Genomic DNA, 22,012 nt, shown 5'->3' on the forward strand with positions numbered 1-22,012 from the left:
ATGGAATGTCATTCAGGGAACTCCGGCAGAAAGGTGTAGTGTCAAGGGAAGACAGGACACACCCCCTTTTTACAGCACTAGCTGCTGGATGCTGATTTTTAAGGTTCAGCCTGAATGTTAGTGAATGAATGGGTGAGTGGAAGAATGGATGAGAGGGTGAATGAGTGAATGGGTGAGTGGGTAGGTGGGTGAGTGGGTAAGTTCGGAAGGCGGTGGTGGGTGAGGGAAGTGGTAGGCAGGTCTCTAACAATCTGGAGACTGGAAGATTTGGCCTATTGTGATTCGCCAGTGGTGGGATTGAGTGAATCCTAACATTTTAGATACATTCTTCAACAACAACAACAACTTATATTTATATAGGACTTTCAATGTAATGAAATATCCCAAGACGTTTCATAGGAGAATTATAAAACTAAGTATGATACTGAGCCACATAAGGAGAATTAGGTCAGATGACCAAAAGCTTGGTTTAAGAGGTAGGTTTTAAGGAGTATTTTAAAGGATAAAAATGAAGGAGACAGGAGGAGAGGTATAAGGAGGGTATTCCAGAGCCTTGGGGCCTAGGCAACTGAAGGCATGGTCACCAATGGTAGAGTGACTAAAATTGGGGCTGCACAAAAGGCCAGAATTAGAGGAGCACAGCTATCTTGGAGGGCAGTAAACACATGTTCAAAGCAGGATTGGCCTACCTAGGTTGACATTAGCACAAAACAAATAACAATAACTAAAATTGAAATTACAATACAGTGAGAGGTAATCAAACTAAAACTCATATGCAGTGCCCACTGATCATGGACGCCACACAGTAAACTGGCAGGTAAGATGAATAGTGCCTGCAGCAAAGGGAAAAATTATGTGGATGTAATGAATGAGCATTTATTGAATTTATTCTGTCACATCAAGATTATTGTCATAAAGTAAATCAGGTACTGGAATATGTCTCAAGGACTATCAACTATAAGTCAAAGCAACTGATATTAACATTGCATAATTCATCACTAAGGCAATATTTGAAACCTGTGAACAGTTTCAGGTATTTTATCTTCAAACGAACATTGGTGCACTGAAGGAGGTTCTGAGAAAAATTAGAAAGGTGATTCCAGGTTTCAAACTATTAACCTATGAAGATAAGCTAATAAAATTATTCTCGTTCAAAGGGAATATTTAGAGAGATTGTGTTCCAGGTCTTTATACATAGAAAAAGCATAGATATTGTGCATGCAACCAGATTATTTAACATACTACTGGACTAGAGGGCATAAATTCTGTCAGAAAAATTGACATGCTTCAAGTAAGTATAGACATTTGATTTTTCCAAATTAATAGTTACATCCATTGGTTTTTTCTTTCTATCCTATAGATAAAGTAAAATGACATGTTGTATACCATGTCCATACAAATATATATTTACTTTTCAATTATATTAGGAGAAAGAGGGACATAAGAGATATGGAGGCCCCTTAAAAACTGATGATGGTTAATTAGTAAATGTAAATAAGGAAATGGAGGACATGTTAATTAAATAGTCATTTAGTAGTACAGAACTTGAGGGCGGGAATTTCCAGCCCCACCCGCCGTCGGAATCATTTGGTCCTGCCAAAAGTAAATGGACTTTTGGTTGGGCTGCTGCATCTCACGCGGCTGGTCCCCCAACAACGGGGCCGGAAAATCCCGGCCTGTGTATTGCTGGAAAAAGAGACATGCTGTTGAAGCTTTTTGTCTTGTACTTATGATACCAGCTGAGGTTACCCCTGGACAAGGCTGATCCCAGAGTGGAACCCAGCTTGATAAATTGTAACTTTTATTTGTTTGTTTAAATATGTAGGCAGTAGTTACTGAACAGAGTTACAGGAATCAGCTGATAAACTTTTAACAAAAGAATAAAACATTTATTAAACAAGAAAAGATGAACAATATTACAATATTCCTTCACCCGCAACTCTACCTTTACAGATATGTACAGATTTTTAAGGATAACACAAATTACAAAAGCTATCTTATACTTTAATGTTCACAGTAAATACACAGTCCATGTAAATCTATGGCACCCTGCGGTCAGACACACCACACTCTGAAACCAAGTGACAGATGCCACCTCAACCAGATGCTATGGATCTCTCCTCAACTACCCTCCCCAGATACTTTTCACACCATAAGCCAACAGGTCTCACTGAATTTCACGCGACGATTTCCAATCTCCACTCTCCAAGGACTTGCCTTGGAATCTTATCCCAAACTGCTTTCTCTCAGATGCCTTCCACAAGGGTTCACCTACAGGGTTTTGAACTCTCCTCCTGATGTTCCTCTCCCCTGGCTCACCACATGCATTCAAGCTGTCTTCCACGCACTGTCGCTCACTGACTTAGCCATCAACAGTACCTCTGTTTCACATGCCCATAGCAAAGAGTTGCAGACCTTCAGTTGTCTCTTTGGACCTTCTTGCCCCTTGCAAGCTGTTTTCACTTTAAATCTGCTTCTTGCAGCTTTTGTCTCTTTAAATCTGAAGTTTGGAGCCTTTCTCTCTGCCTCTCACTCTTAACTTCATTAACAGGACCTTTCCCAGGTTCCTGTCCTTCCTTTGACTAGAAGGTCTGCTTGGGACTTTCCCCTGTTCCGCTCCCCTAGATTTTGGGGTATTTTCTTCAGCTTGGGACTGGCTATCTGTCCCCTTTGCTCCAGTCTCTTCTGGCAGCTACTTTTAAACAGCTTCCAAAATGAAACAGCTGTTTCTAGCTTTTCTGTGTGTGTCTTTGGGAGGGATCTGCCTCTCTGGATCCCTGTTGCTAGGCAACAACCCAATTCTTCTACTCTTGTTTGTTTACCTTAGCTGCAACAGTCATAAAAACTTCATTAGAAATGCAGGCACCTTTTTAAAGTGAAACTAAAACTCAATTTGACCTTTCTTAATACACGGAGACAGAAATACAAATCAAACTGAAACTTTAAATCTCAATCTCATTCCTAACACCTACAAATAGCAATATAACTTACTTAAACAACTCTATTCCCTAACACATTCATCAGGACAGTTTGCAAGAATACCAATAGTAAAGGGAACAACATTAGAAGAGTAGGCTGATTGATTGGAAAGTTGACTTGAGTGGTAGAGGGGTTGCCATGGAGAATGCAACAGGAATCAGTTAACTGCCAAGCTTTTGTTCAAATTCAAACCAGGCAAGTTGAAACTGATTGGTAAAGGCATTGCCATGGGTGATGAACAGGTCTCTTTTTTCAGCAATACATGGTAATTAATTATTTTGCAGTTTTTACACTAGAAGAAGAAGACTGAATGCCAGGCAACTCAAGGAAACTAATTTTGAATCAAGGGGTAGGGTGGGGGGGGGGGGGGGGGGGGGGGGGTGGTATTCAGCACAAATATTGTAAGCAGTTTAACGGTAATGAAGAGAATAATGGCACTAAAGAATGATGAACTCCCAGGATCTGATCATTTCCATCCCAGGGTTCTAAAGAAAGTAGGTGATAACATTACATTCACCCTAACTATAATCATCCAAAGTTCTATCAATTCAGGAACCATTCCTTGAGATTGGAAAATTCCTTGTCACTATTTGATAAAGATGAGAGATAGAAAACAGGGCAGTATAGATCAATTAGTGTAACATCCGTTGTCAGGAAATTACTACAGTCTATGATTAAGAATAGAGTAACTGAACATCTTGAAAATTTTCCACTGCTCAGAGAAATGCCTGACAAATATGATTCAATTTTTTAAGAAAGTGACCAAAGAAGTTGACACAGGAATATTTAAGGGTGTTATTTATTGGACTCCCAGAAAGCATTTGATAAGGTCCCTTACAATTATTGACCTAGTTGGAAATTGACTGAGTTGCAGGAGACAGAGAGTAGAGACATTGGGCAGGTACTCTAATTGGTAGGATCTGACTAGTGGTGTCCCACAAGGATCCGTTTTGGAGCCTCAGTTATTTACCATATTTATTAATGACTTAGATAGTGGTGTAGAAAGTCACATATCCAATTCTTTTGATAACATAAAGAAAGGTGACATAAAAATAGTGGGCAGGACTTTCGCTTCATCGGGCGGGCATGGCGGACAGGCCTGGGAACAGCCGCGAAACAGGCAGCCTCCCGCGATGGGGCTCTGACCACGCTTTCACATTGGGTGGCCAATTAACGGCCAGCCAGTGTAAAATGCAGGCTGAGAGCCTCAGTGCTGCTGGGGTGGGGGTGGGAGGAGCGCGAGCACTGAAGTCTGTGCATGTGCGGGGCAGTGCACACTGAAAGCTCCCTGGAGGCGCAGAGCGGCCTCAGGGAGCTGAAGGATTTTAAAATGAAAAATAAAGATTTTACAAATGATATAAACATGTCCCCCCGTGACTCAATCACATGAAGAAGGGCATGTTAAAAATGATGTTTAAAAAGTTTTATTGTTGTTTTATTTACCTTTGGAAACCTCATCCTGCCCGTGCCTTTGTAAAAAATGCAAAGGCCGCCTGGCCTATTCGCCCACCTGCTAACCGAACGGTTGAGTGTGCAGGGAAAAGTACAAATTAATTACTTGCTTAAGGTCTTTAATAGGCCTCTTACTTGTTGGCGGGTGCGCTGCTGGCTCTCACGCGCGTCCACCGACCGAAATATCGCGCAAGTGCGCAATGACATCAGGAAGCTTGCCTGATGTCATCACGCACTATTTTACTTCTGATTGGGTCAGGTGTGCGCTCACCTGTGAGACGAAAAATTCTGCCCAGTGTAGATAGAAGCATAAAATTACAGAGCAGTATTAATAGATTAAGTGAAAGGGCAAAACTATGGCAAATGGATTCCAAAGTAGGCAAGTGGGAGGTTATCAACTTTGAACCTAAAAAAGACAGAGCAAGTACTTTCTAAATGGTAAAAAGCTAGAAATGGTGGAGGTCCAAAGAGACTTACAGGTCCATCAATATAGATAATTAAAATGTCATGGACACATTTAGAAGATAATCAAAAAGGTTAATGGAATGCTGGCCTTATATCTAGAGGATTAGAATTGAAGGAGGTGGAAGCTGGTTCATAGTTTTACAAAACCCTGGTTAGACCACAACCTGAGTACTGCGTTCAGTTCTGGGCACCACACCTGAGGAAGGATACATTGGCGTTGGAGGAAGTGCAGTGTGATTTATTGGAAGGATATGTAGGCCCCAAGGGTTAAATTACGAGGATAGATTACACAAACAAGGGTTGCATTCCATGGAATTTAGAAGATTAAGGGGTGATTTGATCTAGGTTTTCAAGACATTAAGGGGAAACTGAAAGGATAGTTAGAAACTAATTACACTAATTGGGGAATCTAGGAGATGTATCCTAAAAAATAGAACTAATTACACTAATTGGGGAATCTAGGAGATGTATCCTAAAAAATAGAGCTAGACTTTTCAAGTGTAATGTTAGGAAATGCTTCTACACACGGTGGTAGAAATTTGGAACTCTCTTTTAAAAATGGCTATTGATATTAGGCCAATTTTTAACTTAAAATTGAGATTGACAGATTTTTGTTAATCAAAGGTACAAAGGGATATGGGGAAAAGGTGGGTGTATGGAATTTGATCACGGATCACATGATCTTATTGACTAGTGCAACAGACATGAGGGGCTGGTAGGTCTACTCCTGTTTCTATGTTTCTTTAGAAACCAGTTACGCAAGAAATTTGATTAAAAAGTCATAGTCCCAAGGATAGTTCACCAAATAACTTAAGTAATAACATGGGGATACATATTTATAGTGTCAGACATAAAGGTATTCCAAGCAATTCTCTGGCAGTGACTACACATGGGGCTGCATCTTACCTGTGTCTGGCGGGCTGGGTGGGGGCGGGTGCAGAGCCGATCGCCGCCCGCAATCGGCTACGCACTGCCATTTTACGTGGGCGGGCACGCACGATTAAGTTGGTGATGAAAATTTTGAATAAACGATCTGCAAAACTATTTAAACATGTCCCCTCATGTGACAGTGTCACATGAGCTGGGACATATTTGTGCATCTCACAAATTTTATTTAACTATTTTATTAAACTTTCAGGAAACCTCATCCCGCCCGTGGATGAGGCTTCCTGAAAAACGTGAAGGCTGCTTGGGCTCTTCACCTGCCCGCCAACTTTAAGGTTGGACGGGCAGGATTGTTAACAAGTTAAATTACTTTCCTAATGGCCTTAATAGGCCTTTGACAGTTTGGCAGGTGCATGCCCGTCGAACTCAAAATCGGAATGACGCGTGATGACGCCGGGACACACACCCAATGTCATCTCGTGTCATTTTGCACGTCAGCGTGTCAGGCCCGCCCCTGCATGCCGACGGCAATATTCTGGCCATGATATCAATTACTTGCTATTTTGTGTGTTCCATTTAATTTCCTGTCAGCATTTGAGATTCAACTGGAATCCAGTTAAAATTATTTATATTTCCCGGTTTAATAAGCATAATCAAGACTGTTTGCTTTGCAGACACGTGTGACTTGTCCTGTCTCCTTAGTAAATGAAAGAAAATGGTGACAAAACAACCAGAAACATTGTACAACTGCAGAATACCGCAGGTATTGAAAATCTGAAATAAAAAAAACGGAGTCAGAGGTTCTGGGTTCAAATCCCACTCCAGGACTTGAGGACCAAGGAAGGTGCATTCATAATGGGGCCAAACAGGTTCAGTATCATCCTGCAAATCCTTCCAACTTACGCCAACGGCAGATGGTAAGAGCGGGAGAGATTCCTGGTCAGCCATGTGGTGGAAAGAAAATTGTAGCCATTATCCATAGCTCTGGACTATAACATGCATGCAAAAGTGTATGTTTCCTCAGCAACTTGGACTCCTTGGAGGGCTAGTTGGCTGTACAGCTGGTGTGAATCAGACTGGTGCCAACAGCATGCAAATGGTTCACTCTCTAGTCCTGCTGGGGTGGATTTGGGACCTGCTTCCTTGTCCTACTCATGGTGGAGATCGTGGCACCGTGAGTCAGAACTGGCTTCGGACAGAGAGCTAAAAAAGGAAGACTCATTGACAGAGATTGTTCGTAGGTCAGTGACAGAAATTTAGAGAATTGAGGAGCAACTGTGAATATGCCATTTGAAGATAAACTTGCTCATCTTGATAACTTGGGTCAGATAGTTTAACTTCTCCAAGGACTGCATTGTGCTACTTGTTCCCACTGACTCCTGAGCATGTGATTGGAGGACCTCTACTCCCCACTCTGGATACAGGGTATTGCTCCTTCTTTCTATCATTTCCACCAAAATCTCCAGTGCATTGGCTGAAAACCTTGGTGCTCTGTGTCTTGCATGTTAAAAAATTACGCAAAGTATAAGAAACTGGACTGTCTTTGGAAAACCCCCTACTTCTTGCAATCACAATGCATCTTCTCTTTAAGAGACACAAACTGTCTTTAAGTAGCAGCAGCCCTTGATGATATCAGGCACTTTGCTGACTGTGTAGAGCCAGTGACCAGCATGGGTAGTGCCGGCTTCATGCAAAAATCATTTAAAAGAGAAGACAGCACAAATTAAACTACATACTGCGATCCCATACCCATTTTCGGGGAATATCCAAATTCTTCCTCAATGGCATAATTCAATCTTTTTGAATCTAATTTGGCTTTGGCACAATATTCTAGAACTGAAAGGAAAGGAATAGTTACCGTTATGTTCCAGTTCTATAAAATAAGAAGTTCTGACATTGCTTCATACTTCGTGAAACATCAGAGTTCAAAACTGCAAACGCATTCATTTATGTAAAGTGAGAGTATTTTTTACTATAATCTGAACTGGAAAAACTTTTACCTTTTCCATCATTCCAGTCTGGATATTCTACTGGGTTTATTGTTTTGCCTATTAATAATAGGGCCTGCTAGGTAAAGCTAATTACACATGGCTACATTGTTCATCAAATACATGCAACATGAATGACTTTTCACTGAAATATTTTAGTTTCTGCACAGACAGACGGCTCAACAACAACAAAAAAATGAAATTGGGCTTGCTGTCGCTGGCTGAAAATTGCAATGAAAAGTTACTATGGGAGATGTAATTACTTTTCTGTAAATTGCTATGACTGCAGTAGGCAGGAACTGAATTCACCTTATGGCAATAAATTTATTTTTTAGTAGATTAAAGGCGAATGATTTCAATGCACTGTAAAGCTTCCTGATATCAGTAATTGGTAAGATTGTAATGGCCACGGATAGCTCCTTCTGGTGTTTTGCCTCTCGGTCTCCTTAATATTGCAGTTTCTGTGTTGTCACAATCATATTAGCTAATTTATTCAAATAAAAATGACCAGTGGTTAATTCTATTTTTTCTTAATCACTGCTTTGAAATATTATGCTTTCTAAAATGCAACAATTTCTTGACATGCATTACTTCATACTTACCTTCATTTTCTCATTTTACAAATAAATCTTTTAGTTGTAATTTTTATGTCCTTTGGTATAAATAGAAAACATTGTGAACACTTGCAAGATGAGTCACTGATTCAATGGGTGGATTTGGTCTAGTAACAGGTGATATTGTTGGGTTTATCCAGTTGTGATCTGGTAGCAGAATGTGTATTCATTGCCAATGCTGGTTTGAGGGGTCTGCAATAGAATCTGGATCTAAAAGTGTGATGTGTGTCCATCAATTTAACTGAAATTTTTGACGAAACAAGTAAGGGTAGTGGACATGGATATAGCTATAAATGTAGGACATCCAGAAAGCATTTGGTAAGATTCCACATAACAGAATGTTAGCTAAAATTAAAGCTTGTAAAATTGAAGGTAAATGATTGACCTGATTATGAGATTGGTTAAGTGGTAAAAGAGAGAGGGTGTAGGGAATATCTTCAAATTGGATGGAAGTGACCAGTGGTGTCCCACAAGGATCTGTTTTTTGGGGCCTCAACTGTTCACTGTATGTATTAATGAAAGTAGACAGCCATATATCCAAGTTTTCTGATTATTTAAAGATTGGTGGCATAGTAACTAGTGTACAAAGCAAATAAAATTACAAAGAAACATTATTAGATCAAATGAGTGGGCAAAACTGGGGCAAAATAATTTCAAAGCAGTTCAGTGTGAGGTCATCCATTTTGGATCAAAAATAAATAGTTTTCAGTATTTTCTGGCAAAGCTAGGACCAGTGGATGGAGTTCCAAAGGGATTGAAGGAAGAGGATTAATATATGATAGGAAGATATAAAAATAATCAAAAAGGCTAATGGAATATTAGCATTTATAACTAGAGGGCTAGAATATAATGGGGAAGATATTTTGCAACAGCTATACAGAACCCTGATTAGACCACATTCAGAGAACTATGTACGATTCTGAGCATCGCAGCTCAGAAAGGAAAAGCTGGCCTTGGAAGCAATTCACCAGAATGTTACCAGGGCTATAAAGAGACGCTACATAAACATTTTTTATTTCATTCATGGGATGTGGATGTCACAGCTAGGCCAGCATTTACTGCCCATCCCTAATTGCCCTTGTCCAGAGAGAACATGCCTTGACCATAAGAGTCAACCACATTGCTGTGATTCTGGAGTCACATGTAAGCCAGACCAGGTAAGGATAGCAGATTTCCTTCCCTAAAGAATCAGATGGGTTTTTATAACAATGTCATCATTAGACTTTTAATTCCAGATTTTTATTGAATTCAAATTTCATCATCTGCTGTGGTGGGATTTGAACCCAGGTACACAGAGAATTACCTTGGGTCTCTGGATTACTAGTCCAGTGACAATATCACTATGCCACCACCTTCCCGGCAAGCTAGGTTTGTATTCCCTGGAATATTATACATCAAGATGTAGATTGATTGAGATTTTTGGGATTTTGAAATAAATGAAAACGGTAGATAGGGAGACTACTTTCCATTAATGGGGAAGTCTAGGTCAAGGCGACATAGCCTTAAAATCAGAGAAGGGCCATTCAGGAGAATAGTTAGGATAAAATTCTATCCGGCAAAGGATGGTTGAAGTGTAGAGCTCTCTCTGGCAAAAACTAATGGATGCCAGCTCAATGATTAGTTTTCAATACATTTTTGCTTGCTGTGGGTATTTAAAGATATGGAGATGAGGTAAGTGGATGGAGTACAAGTCAACTATGATCTCATTGAATGGAGGAAGAGGCTCAAAGAGCTGAATGGCACTTGGGCAGGACGAATAGAGGAGCTGAATATTATTTAAATGGAGAAAGACTGAAGAAAGCTGCAGCACAGAGGGATTTGGGGGTTCTTGTGCATGAATCCCAAAAAGTTAGCGTACAAGTTCAACAGGTAATAGGGAAGGCAAATGGAATGTTGCCCTTTATTTCAAAGGGAACGGAATATAAAAATAGTGAAGTCTTGCTAAAACTATACAAGGCACTAGTTAGACCACACCTAGAATACTGTGAACAATTTTGGTCCCCTTATCTAAGGAAAGATATACTGGCATTGGAGGCAGTCCAGAGAAGGTCCATTAGGTTGATCCCGGGTATGGCGGAATTTTCTTATGAGGAGAGGTCGAGTAGGTTGGGCCTGTACACATTGGAGTTTAGAAGAATGGGAGGCGACATTATTGAAACATATAAGATTCTTAGGGGGCTTGACAAGGTAAATACTGAGAGGTTGTTTCCCCTTGTGGGAGAGTCTAGGACCAGAGGGCATAATCTCAGAGTAAGGGGTCGCCCATTTAAGACAGAGATGAGGAGGAATTTATTCTCTCAGAGGGTAGTGAATCTGTGGAATTCTTTACCACAGAGGGCTGTAGAGACTGAGTCATTAAGTATATTCAATGCTGAGAGAGACAGATTTTTAATCAGTAAGGGAATCAAGGGTTATGGGGAAAAGGCAGGAAAGTGGAGCTGAGGATTATCCGATCAACCATGGTCTCATTGAATGGCGGAGCAGACTCAATGGGTCGAACAGCCTACTTCTGCTCCTACGTCTTATGGACCTATTTTTGTTCCTTTGTTCCTATATAGCTTGATCTATGTAGCTTGATGTATGTATATTTCTCTGCCTTTGCTGAAGCAAATTTCTCTGCACTATATTTGTTGTGTGGGTGCAAATCAGTTGCTGCTTGTGCCTTCAAAAGTAATTAATTGGTCTTAAATTGTTTTGAAGATATATAAAATTAGGTACTTTCTTTTCTTCATTAAGTAATTAATTGGTCTTAAATTGTTTTGAAGATATATAAAATTAGGTACTTTCTTTTCTTCATTCTTCAGCCTTCCCTTAAATGATACAATAGTCTCTTATCAACCGCTCTTTGTGGCAAACATTCCATGCTCCAAAAACCCTTTGCTTAAAGACATTTTCTTCTAAGCTTACCAGTCATTCTTGTCAGGAGGTTTATACTAACTCCTCATTACTGACTCATTACTCAATCTATCAAACTTTAAATCCTGTAATAAATCTTTTCTTAGCCTTCTTTGCTCCAGTGAATATATTCCCAATATCCTAATTCTACACTCATAATTTCAGTTTTTGATACTTGGTGTCATCTCGGTGATCGTCATTGTACGTTCTCTGTGGCTTTAATGTCCGCTCTGTGATGACACCCAAAGCTGTGCACAATACATTAACTGAGTAAGTGCTGTTGGAGGTGGAACCTTTTGAATGGGGATGTTAAGCTCCTTCAGGTCGACATAAAAGATCCTGTGGCAGTTTTTGAGGAGAAACAAGAAAGCTAATCCAGTGACATGGCCAACCTTTATGTCTCAACAAACATTATCAAAAGCAGATGAACAGATCATTTATCCTATTGCTGGTTTTGGACTTTGCACAAATTGGCTAGCACAGTTCATGACAACAGTGACTACGGGTGAAACTTAATGGGACCTCTGTGAGTAGGAAACAAAGCAGGAGCCAAAAATTTTAGTTTCCCGGTGTTGGGTTGAGTTCTTGAAATAAAGTCAGTGGCAGAGTGGGCATCATGCCATCTGAAGACGAGAACTGATTTTCCATTAATTTGCAGACCATTCTCATAAAATAAGATCTTTTCAAACTTAAGTACTACCTTCAAGATTAAGTCAGTGGCGCATGGAAAACTCATGCCTTCTGTTTTCCAACAGCTGAAAGGTGGCTGGCATCAGGTGAGGTTGTTCAATTTTTGGATCTGAGGTGAGGTTTTCTCTTTGTCTAACTTAGTGGCACAGGGGAGGGGAGCAGGAGAAGCTGGATGGTCCAGTAATGGCAAGGATGTGGTGGGGAGGGGTGGGAGGGAAGAGAGTGGTGGTGGTCAGGGCCTCGAATGACAGCGCAGCAAGGCCTAAACATGTTTAGGGTCTATGGGGGGAGGTGTCCAAAAGGAGCCAGGCTCTAGCCTATAGTGCAAGGTCTGTCATTTGCAAGCTGGTCCTCTGTGTATAAGAGAGAGACAGCTGAACCACACATGGCAACTCAACAGTCAGAGAAGGGAGATCAAGCTTGATGGATGGTAGATTCAGCTAGACGGGGTGCAGGTCAATGATCTTTGTGGGAGGGTAGGTCAAGGATGATGGAGGGAGTTTCCAGGATTACAGCAGGCAGGTCGAGATTGAGGGTGTAAAGGAGAGGGTGAGAGAGGGAAAGTAGAGGGTCACTGGCACTGGATCGGTGGATGATAGTTGGAGGCTTGAGGATGGTAGATGGAGAGCACAGGGTGATGTCATAAGGGTCAAGAACGATGGGAGAAAGGTGAAAGGTGACAGAGGGAGGGTGGAGGTGGATAACTTGCAGCTGCAGTGTTACATTGTGCATTTCCACCGACAAGGCTGCTTACACAGGTTGAACAGGCAGATCAGGTTGTTGTGGGAGGAGGTCACTGTGGGATGGGAGTAGTCCTGGGTGTGGCCCATGGGAGGGTCATGCATTCCCATTGGTCAACTGCAGCTGCTCTAGGACTGAAGGCCATGTTCACAGAGGTGCTCGTATCTTTGCCTAACTTCTTCACATAGTTTACTTTGTGGGCTTGTACTGGGTCTTGTACATCCAATCTTGAAACCTCGGGTGGTGGAGGAGAGAATTTGCTGGAGGACAGCCATTATGGCACAATAACAACATAGGTCAGAATTTTTCCCTCGTCGGGCAGGCTCAGCAGGGGTGGTTGGGAACCCGATCGCCGCCCGCAATCAGCTCCGCGCTGCGGTTTTACGTGGGCGTGCTAATTAAGGCCCGCCCAGCGTAAGACACGGCTGCAGAAAGAGTGAGAAAGGGTGGCCGGGGGCGGGTGCTCGATGTCCGCCGGGTCCAATGGCGACCTGGTGGCTGATTCAAATGTGGCCACAGCGTTTGAAAGGCTGCCAGAGGACGTTGACCTCGTGATGGACAGCGTTGCGGGTGGACACGGCAGGCGGGAGGGCAGGTCGGTGGGGCATTCGGCCCCACGCTTCTCTAATGAGTGCCTCGCTGCTCTCCTGAAGGAGGTGGCAGCGACCAGAGAAATCCTTGTCCCCAGGGACGGGAGGAGGAGGCCCCCCCACCTCAACAAAAGAGCCTGGGAGGAGATGGCATCCAGGGTCAGCAGCCACGGCATGGTGAGGCGCACATGGGCCCAGTGCTGGAAGTGCTTCAACAATCTCCTGTGATCAGAAACGGTGAGTACTGTGTTGGCATGCGTCACTTAGCACAGCAGTTAAGAACTGCCCTGGACCTCAGCAGTCTTAGAGTGTGAGTGCCAAATGTCAATGATGTCGGAGATGGCCAAAAGGTTGAGCCCTGGCTGCTTGGACTGAGTGTCTTGCGGCTCCAGGGTCACAAATCAGCTGAGCCTTGCGAGGTTTTCCTCAGGTGGGGTATGGCCAGGCTGCAGTGGTGCTGCAGGTACAGGGTGGACTAATCAATGCTCCTCTGTCCTTTCAGGAGAAAACATCCCATAACAATGCAAAGGTTGCAGACTGGCAGGGCACTGCCCCACCTATTCATTCTCACTTGATATGAACAGGGGGCCCTGGAGATGGAGAGGCGCCATGTGCCTAGGTCAACCGGCCGCGGAGAGGTTGGGGTGCCAGAGGGAGGTAAGAGTGTAGTGCACTGAGGTCAGAATGTCTGTAATAGCAACCATTCCACTGTTGTCTCTATATTGATATGAGCTGCGAACCTGGAATCCCCATTGATAATGGAAAGACAAGGGCACCCTGATGCATATCTCTGTCTCATCTGGGTGCCGGGCATGCACAGTAACAGTGTAATGATTTCAACTAATGACGTGTCCTTGTTCTTCCTTTCAGGCTCACCAGCTGCCCATTGGGGTGAGGAGCCTGAAGGCCCACTGCTGACCCCTGAGGACTGCACCGATCACAATGCACCTGCGTCACACCCTCTCTGCCAAGCAGGCACCAGAGCTGATATCAGCACCTTGGCGGGCATTAGATTGGCGGCTAGTATCTCAGTGCACATTGGTGAGCGCACTTCACACTTGCTTGAGGTGCAGGCGGAGGCAGAGAGTGCCCAGGGCGCCGGCAGTCGGAGCAATGCTGAAGACCTGGACAACGCTCAGTCGATGGCTGATGATGGGCCTCTGGAGTCGTCCATGAGGCAGCAGATGCTAGAAGTCCAGCAGAGTGTGTGGGAGGATCTGGCAGGGATACATGAGGGAAAGTGTGCCATGGTCTCCGTTGTGGAGGAGCCCAGTGACTGTGGCGTGCGATGAGTCTGTGGTCACTGGGGAGATGCCAGCAGTGGCACTGGCCGCTCCCTCCCAGGTGGGACCAGCACAGGCTCCACGGGCCAGAGGATGCCCGCCAAGGTCATCAAGGCCAACAGGACAGCAGAGTGAGCAGACTGTCTCCAATGCCAGTGCCAGCGAAGAGGGAGTGCCTAGAGGTAGTACCCGCAAGCACAAACTTAAAGCACCTTAATCACAACATGGCCTGATCACAGATGATATTTATTTCCCCCACTTTTACGTTAATTGTTCATTGGTGTGATGGATAACACCTCTCAATTTCATTTGTATAATGTATGCCAGCACCATATCATTTAAACGTGTTTTTGTACAACAAGCCTCTGGGTGCTTCATTTGTTGTGCAGGTACAGGGTAACCCATGATGTTATGATTGACCTGTTTCTCATTAAACTTTATTGAAATGGCACATAGTGCATGTTGTTCAGCAAGCAAACGTTTCTGTCAGGGATCGAGTATGGAGCCTGCAGCCCTGGCATGCGGCGCTGGTTCTTATTTGGTAGGCTCGCTGAAGGAACGTTGGATCAAAGCATCCCGGGTATCCCTGCCTCCCTGGAGGTTACCCAGGTCTGCGTCTATGCCCTCAGCGTTCTCACCATGCTCACTCTTGGACTCACTACGGGACTCATCATGTGTTGCCTGAGCAGCTGTGTCAAGATCTTTTTCCTCCACTGCATCCCCTCTTTCCAGCGCCAGATTGTGGAGAGCGCAGCATATAACCACTATTAGTGACACATGATCTGGGGGTTATTGGAGTGCGCCCCCTAAGCGGTCCAGACATTGGAAGTGCATCTTGAGAAGACCTATGGCTCTCTCCACCACCGCCCTTGTGGAGGTATGGCTCCTATTGTACCGCAGCTCGGCCTCTGTACTTAGGTGGCGGAGAGGCATCATCAGCCACCTTTTGAGGGGCTGGCTCTTGTCACCCAGCAGCCATCCATCCAGCCGGGCTGGAGCACCGAAGAACCTCGGCACCTGGGAGTGTCTGAGGATGTAATGGGAGCTGCCTGGGTACCTTGCACAGATTTGCAGAATCTGCATCCTATGGTCACACACTATCTGCACATTCATGGAGTGAATCCATTCCTGTTGACGAAGGCACCGGGCTCACCTGCTGGTGCCTTGATAGCCACATGTGCACAGTCCATGTGACCCTGGACGAGGGGGAATCCAGCAATCACGGCAAAGCCTCTGACTCGCTCTGCCTGGCTGGCCTCATCCATACGGTAATGAATGAAAGTTAATGCATGCCTGAACAGAGCGTCTGTCACCAGCTTGACACAACAGTGGTCAGCTGATTGGGAGACTCCACAAAGATCACCCACCGACTCCTGGAAAGAGCCAGAGGCCTGGAAGTTGAGGGCCACCATGACCTTCAGAGCCACTGGCTTGGGGTGCCCACCCACACAGTCTCAGGTCCGATCCTCTGACAAACGGAGGTCACTGTCTCCCTTGAGAGGAGGTGCCTCCTTTGGCATTGCACCTCAGACATATTGAGGTAGCTGCATCACCGTCTGTAAACCCTGGCAGCAGGATAGTGGCACCTTCTGCGGCCCCTTCCGCCTTGGACTTCCTGTTGGCCCTGCGCCCCTTGTGGCTGTGCCTCTCCTCCCACAGGTCACTCCCCTGGAGGCTGAATAGGGACACCTGGTCTCCTCCCCCTTCTGGCCCTCTTTTCCTCCTCAGAGGAGGTGCCTCCAGCGGAGACCACAATCCCCATTCCCAAAGTAAGGGAAGGCTGTCTGATTCGTGGAGGGCCTCAAGTGGTATGAATCCTCCAGGGGCCTGGAAAACAACACTGAGTCCTGAACTGAAGCCTCTTATTTCTATCAAAGCAGCTCTGAAGTGAAATGAAGATGTCCTGCTCAAACAAGCAAGCAGCAGCAAGTTATAAGCTAAAGTACAAACGACAAGCCCACTGACCCCTCTTATCCCGCCCGTGGATGAGGTTTGCAAATTGTGATCTGCCCGTCTGCCCGTTTCGCCCAGGCGATGCACGGGCTACGTAAACTTCGCGACAATTGGTGTCTCAAGGGCCTTAACTGGCCACTTAATTAATGACGGGTGCACCTCCATCTTCATCGCGCACCTGCCTAGCGAAATATCACAAAGGTGTGCGTTGACTTCAGCACGCTCAGCCGACGTCAACGTGCTTTATTTCTCGCTTGGACGTGTCGGGCGCGCACCCGCATGCCGACCTAAAAATTCTGCCCATAGTGCCAAGGCCATTGGCCGGTATTGGCTGAGGGGGAGGGAGGTCAGGAAGAACTCATTGAGAGCCGTCTTCATCACTGAAGAGCATTGGCACGTCAGCTCATGTTCAGAATGTGCATCAACTACCTCCAGATATCTGAGAGACGATGTGAGAGGCTAAAGCTTTCTCAGGAGGCCATTACTGACCTGTGCGCAATCATAAAGGAGGGAATCCAATGCCAGTCACTCTCAATGTGGCTGTGCTGCTGAATTCCTATACCAACAGATCATCCTGGGGGATCACAGAGGACATATGTGACATATCCCAGGCTGCAGCACATAGATGCATCAGAGAGGTGACTATTGCCCTGTTCAGAAGGGACAACAAATTCATTCTGTTCACAGCTGATGCTGATAGTCAGGCTGCAAGAGCAGTGGGCTTCAGGGCCATCGCACAGTTCCCACAAGGACTTCCAGAAGGCCTTTGACAAGGTGCTGCACAGGAGGCTGCTCAGTTAGATAAGAGCCCATGGCATTAGAGGCAAGGTATTAGCATGGATAGAAGATTGGCTCTCTGGCAGGAGGCAGAGAGTGGGGATAAGGGGGTCCTTCTCAGGATGGCGGCCGGTGACTAGTGGAGTTCCGCAGGGGTCAGTGTTGGGACTACAACTTTTCACTTTATACATTAATGATCTAGATGAAGGAACTGAGGGCATCCTGGCTAAGTTTGCAGATGATACAAAGATAGGTGGAGGGACAGGTAGTATTGAGGAGGTGGGGAGGCTGCAGAAATTTTTGGACAGGTTAGGAGAATGGGCAAAGAAGTGGCAGATGGAATACAACGTGGGGAAGTGTGAGGTCATGCACTTTGGTAGGAAGAATAGAGGCATGGACTATTTTCTAAATGGGGAGAGAATTCAGAAATCTGGAGTGCATAGGGACTTGGGAGTCCTAGTCCAGGATTCTCTTAAGGTTAACTTGCAGGTTGAGTCGGTAGTTAGGAAGGCAAATGCAATGTTGGCATTTATTTCGAGAGGACTAGAGTATAAAAGCAGGGATGTGCTGCTGAGGCTTTATAAGGCTCTGATCAGATCACATATAGAATATTGTGAGCAATTTTGGGCCCCGTATCTCAGGAAGGATGTTCTGGCCCTGGAGAGGGTCCAGAGGAGGTTCACAAGAATGATCCCAGGAATGAAAAGCTTAACATATGAGGAACATTTGAGGACTCTGGGTCTATACTCAATGGAGTTTAGAAGGATGAGGAGGGATCTGATTGAAACTTACAGAATACTGAAAGGCCTGGATAGAGTGGACGTGGGGAAGATGTTTCCATTAGTAGGAGAGACTAGGACCCGAGGACACAGCCTCAGAGTAAAGGGAAGACCTTTTAGAATAGAGATGAGGAGAAACTTCTTTAGCCAGAGAGTGGTGAATCTATGGAATTCATTGCCACAGAAGGCTGTGGAGGCCAGGTCATTGAGTGTATTTAAGACCGAGATAGATAGGTTCTTGATTGATAAGGGGATCAAAGGTTACGCGGAGAAGGTGGGAGAATGGGGTTGAGAAACTTATCAGCCATGATTGAATGGCGGAGGAGACGCGATGGGCCGATTGGCCTAATTTCTGCTCCTATGTCTTATGGTCTTATGGTCTAAGTGCAGGCGATAATGGAATGCACTCAAATGGCCATTAGGACTCCAGGAACAGCCGTCAGCATTGGTCAATCTGAAGGGCTTTCGCTCCTTGAAGTACAATTAATCTGTGACCCTAGAAAACAAATTATAACGGTGTATTCTCGTTTTCCAAAGAACTCTCAAAACTCATATATTTTTTGCAAAACCCAGCTGCCACAGCTATTTGAGAGCCCTGCCCAGGTACAAGGTTGGATTCTGGGTGACAAGGGCTAGCCCATCAGGATGTGGCTCATGATACCAGTGCGTCATCCCCACAGCTCCATGGAGGAATGTTACAATGTTACAATCGACCAGGACGATCATGTAGCAGACCCAAAATGTGCTTTTGTTGCCTTCACTGGTGTGGTGGAGCATTACAATACTCGCCAAGAGGGTATCCAGGATTGGCCTGCGGCGCATGGCACAATGAAGCATCGCAATGGGGAGTGAGTTGCCATACGAGGACACAGAAGCGTTGCTCCCCTCCTCAGAATACAATGACATAGAGGAAAATGAGGAAGAGGCCCAAGAAATTGTGACACCTTTCCAAGATTCCAGGGTCATGGAAGAGGTACCTGGGCTAACCTCAACTTTAATCGGTTTGCAACTGCTGTGTGACCATAAGCTATGTATTCTGCAGGTCAATGTCCAGTATTCTGGCAGCAGTCATGATGCCTATATTCTGCAGTGGTCCACTGTTCCATCTGCATTTGAGCCACTGGACCAAATCAAATGGTTGCTACTGGGTCATAATATGGCTCATGATGCGGGGAGTATGCTTATTTCTATAGTCATGCTGCCACACAAAATGTGTTAGAGCAGACTACTGGGTACTTAACCAATTCTTCCACTGCCTGGATCATCTGGACGAGGCAGCAGTACCTGTCAAGTCCATGAAGGTCTGCGTCACACCGCATAACCTTGATATGATGAGGGCACAGTTGCCACCAGCTACACAGTAAGCAGCTGAGGAAGTGGAGAAGGAAGAAGAGGAAGGGAGGAGGCAATCAACACAGTCCCTTTCTGACTAGACTTTCCGTGATCGACTCACCCGAATGCGATACTAGTAAACGCAACCCCAACGTCCCATTCACCGACAATCCCACAACACCGTACCTTCTCTGTTACTGACCACTTTAGTCTTTGTATGACCACAATGCAGAACTAAAAGCACCACAAAATAAACATTTCAAACAAAAGTTATGAATCAAGTCACGCCATATTGCAAATGAATGACAACTAATCTCCTGTATGCTTTCCCTTAAGTGCCTGTCTTCTGTGTATCTTTGCCTGTCCTAGTGCTCCTACGCAGTGTTACCCTGGGGACTGTAGCACGATTACTTTGTGAGAATGAGGTGAAGATATGAATGTTGGGTAGGAGTTGTGACTAGCAGATTGTTGGTAGGTGTGTAATAGGGGTGTTGTCCATCGAACAGCGTGTGAGCCTAGTGATTCACTTGGTGGGATGTGGCATTTGAAGTTGCATTCAATGGTCTTGATATGTGGTAATTGAAGCTTTTGTGACCAGATCCTTCGGACTAGGCAGCTGGCATCAATGGCCAAAACTATCTGGAGCAAATGCTTTTGCATAGTTTGTACAGAGGGCTTTTTTAAACATGTATTCATTCACAGGATTTGAGTGTTGCTGGCTAGGCCAGCATTTATTGTCAATCCCTGAGAAGATGATGGTGAGCTGCCTTCTTCAACTGCTGCAGTCCATGTGCTGTAGGTTCACTCAGAATGCTGTTGGAAAGGAAGTTCCAGGGTTTTGACACAGTAATAGTCAACAAACTGTCATATAGTTCCAAGTTAGGATAGTGTTGTGGCTTGAAGGGGAACTTGCAGGTGGTGGTGCTCCCATGTGTCTGCTGCTCTTGTCCTTCTAGGTGGTAGAGGTCGCAGGTTTGGAAGGCGCTGTCGAAGGAGCCTTAGTGAGTTGCTGCTGTGTACCCATGTAGATGGTACATACTGCTGTCACTGTGGGTTGGTGGTGGAGGGAGTGAGGGTGGTGGATGGCGTTCAACCATAGCGGGCTGCTTTGTCCTAGATGGTGTCAAGCTTCTTGACTGTTGTTGGAGCTGCACTCATCCAGGCAAGCGAGGAGTATTCCATCATATTCATGACTTGTGCTTATAGATGGTGGGCAGGCTTTGGGGAGTCAGAAGGTGAGTTACTTGCCACAGGATTCCTAGCCTCTGACCTGCTCTTGTAGCCACAGTATTTATATGGCTAGTCCAGTTCATTTTTTGGTCAAAGGTAACCCCCCAGGATGCTGGTAGTGTCTTTATTTTAGTGCATTGCAGTGTTTCACTTGGAGCTGGTGTACTTAGCCACCGTCTTTGTGCCCTCTGACATGGCATGTTTGGCCAGTACCCCGGGCAGCAGCAGGCGCACGGTGGTCTGGATCTCCTGGGAGCTGATGGTTTGCCGCTTGTTGTAGTGGGCCAGGCGGGAAGCCTCGGCTGTGATGCGCTCGAAAATGTCATTGACGAACGAGTTTATGATGCTCATGGCCTTGGAAGAGAATGTTGGCAATGTCAACATATAAAGAATCACACTGCGTGGCAATCACCCTGTTAAAGACAATTGCTGGTTAAACAGGTGATGGGCATTGATTATCCCATCTAAATAGAATAAAAAGATACAACTGGAACACTTTGTGTGGAAGCTACTTGGAAGTTAGTAGTACTGAGGAGTTCTCTTGAAAATAAACCAGCTTCAACCAAAAGGCCAGCCTGGATTAATTCTTCCACCACAACCTCTTATTGTGACTAACAGAGAGTGGGGGATTCAGTGATGGTAATGCCATTGAAAACCAAGGGGCGATAGTTAGATTCTCTCTTGTTGGAGATAGTCATTGCCTGACATTTGTATGGCACGAATGTAACTTGCCACTTATCAGCCAAGCCTGAATGTTGTCCAGATCTTGCTGCATATGGATGCAAACTGCTGCAGTATCTGAGGAGTCATGAATGGTACTGAACATTGTGCAATCATCAGCGAACATCTTCACTTCTGACTGAACGATGGAGGAAGGTCATTCATGAAGCAGCTGAAGATGTTTGGGGCTGGGACACTACTCTGAGGAACTCCTGCAGCAATGTCCCAGGACTGAGATGAATGACCTTGAACAATCACAATAGTCTTTCTTGCATTAGGTATGACTCTAACATTCTTACTTCATCTCTGGAGTTCAGCTCTTTGTTCATGTTTGGACCAAGGCTGTAATGAGGTCAGGAGCTGAGTAATACCAGTGGAACCCAAACTGAGCATCAGTGAGCAGGTTATGGTTGCGTAAGTGCTGCTTGATAACACTGTTGACAACCTCTTCCATTACTTTACTGATGATGGAGAGTAGACTGATGGGGTGGTAATTAGCTGGGTTGGATTTGTCGTGTTTTTGTGGACAGGATATACCTGGGCAATTTTTCACATAGCTGGTTAGATGCCAGTGTTGCAGCTGTACTGGAACAGCTTGGCTAGGGGTGCTGCAAGTTCTGGAGCACAAGTCTTCAGTAC

Source organism: Cetorhinus maximus, chromosome 11 (assembly GCF_964194155.1).
Source record: "Cetorhinus maximus chromosome 11, sCetMax3.hap1.1, whole genome shotgun sequence".
NCBI lineage: Eukaryota > Metazoa > Chordata > Chondrichthyes > Lamniformes > Cetorhinidae > Cetorhinus > Cetorhinus maximus.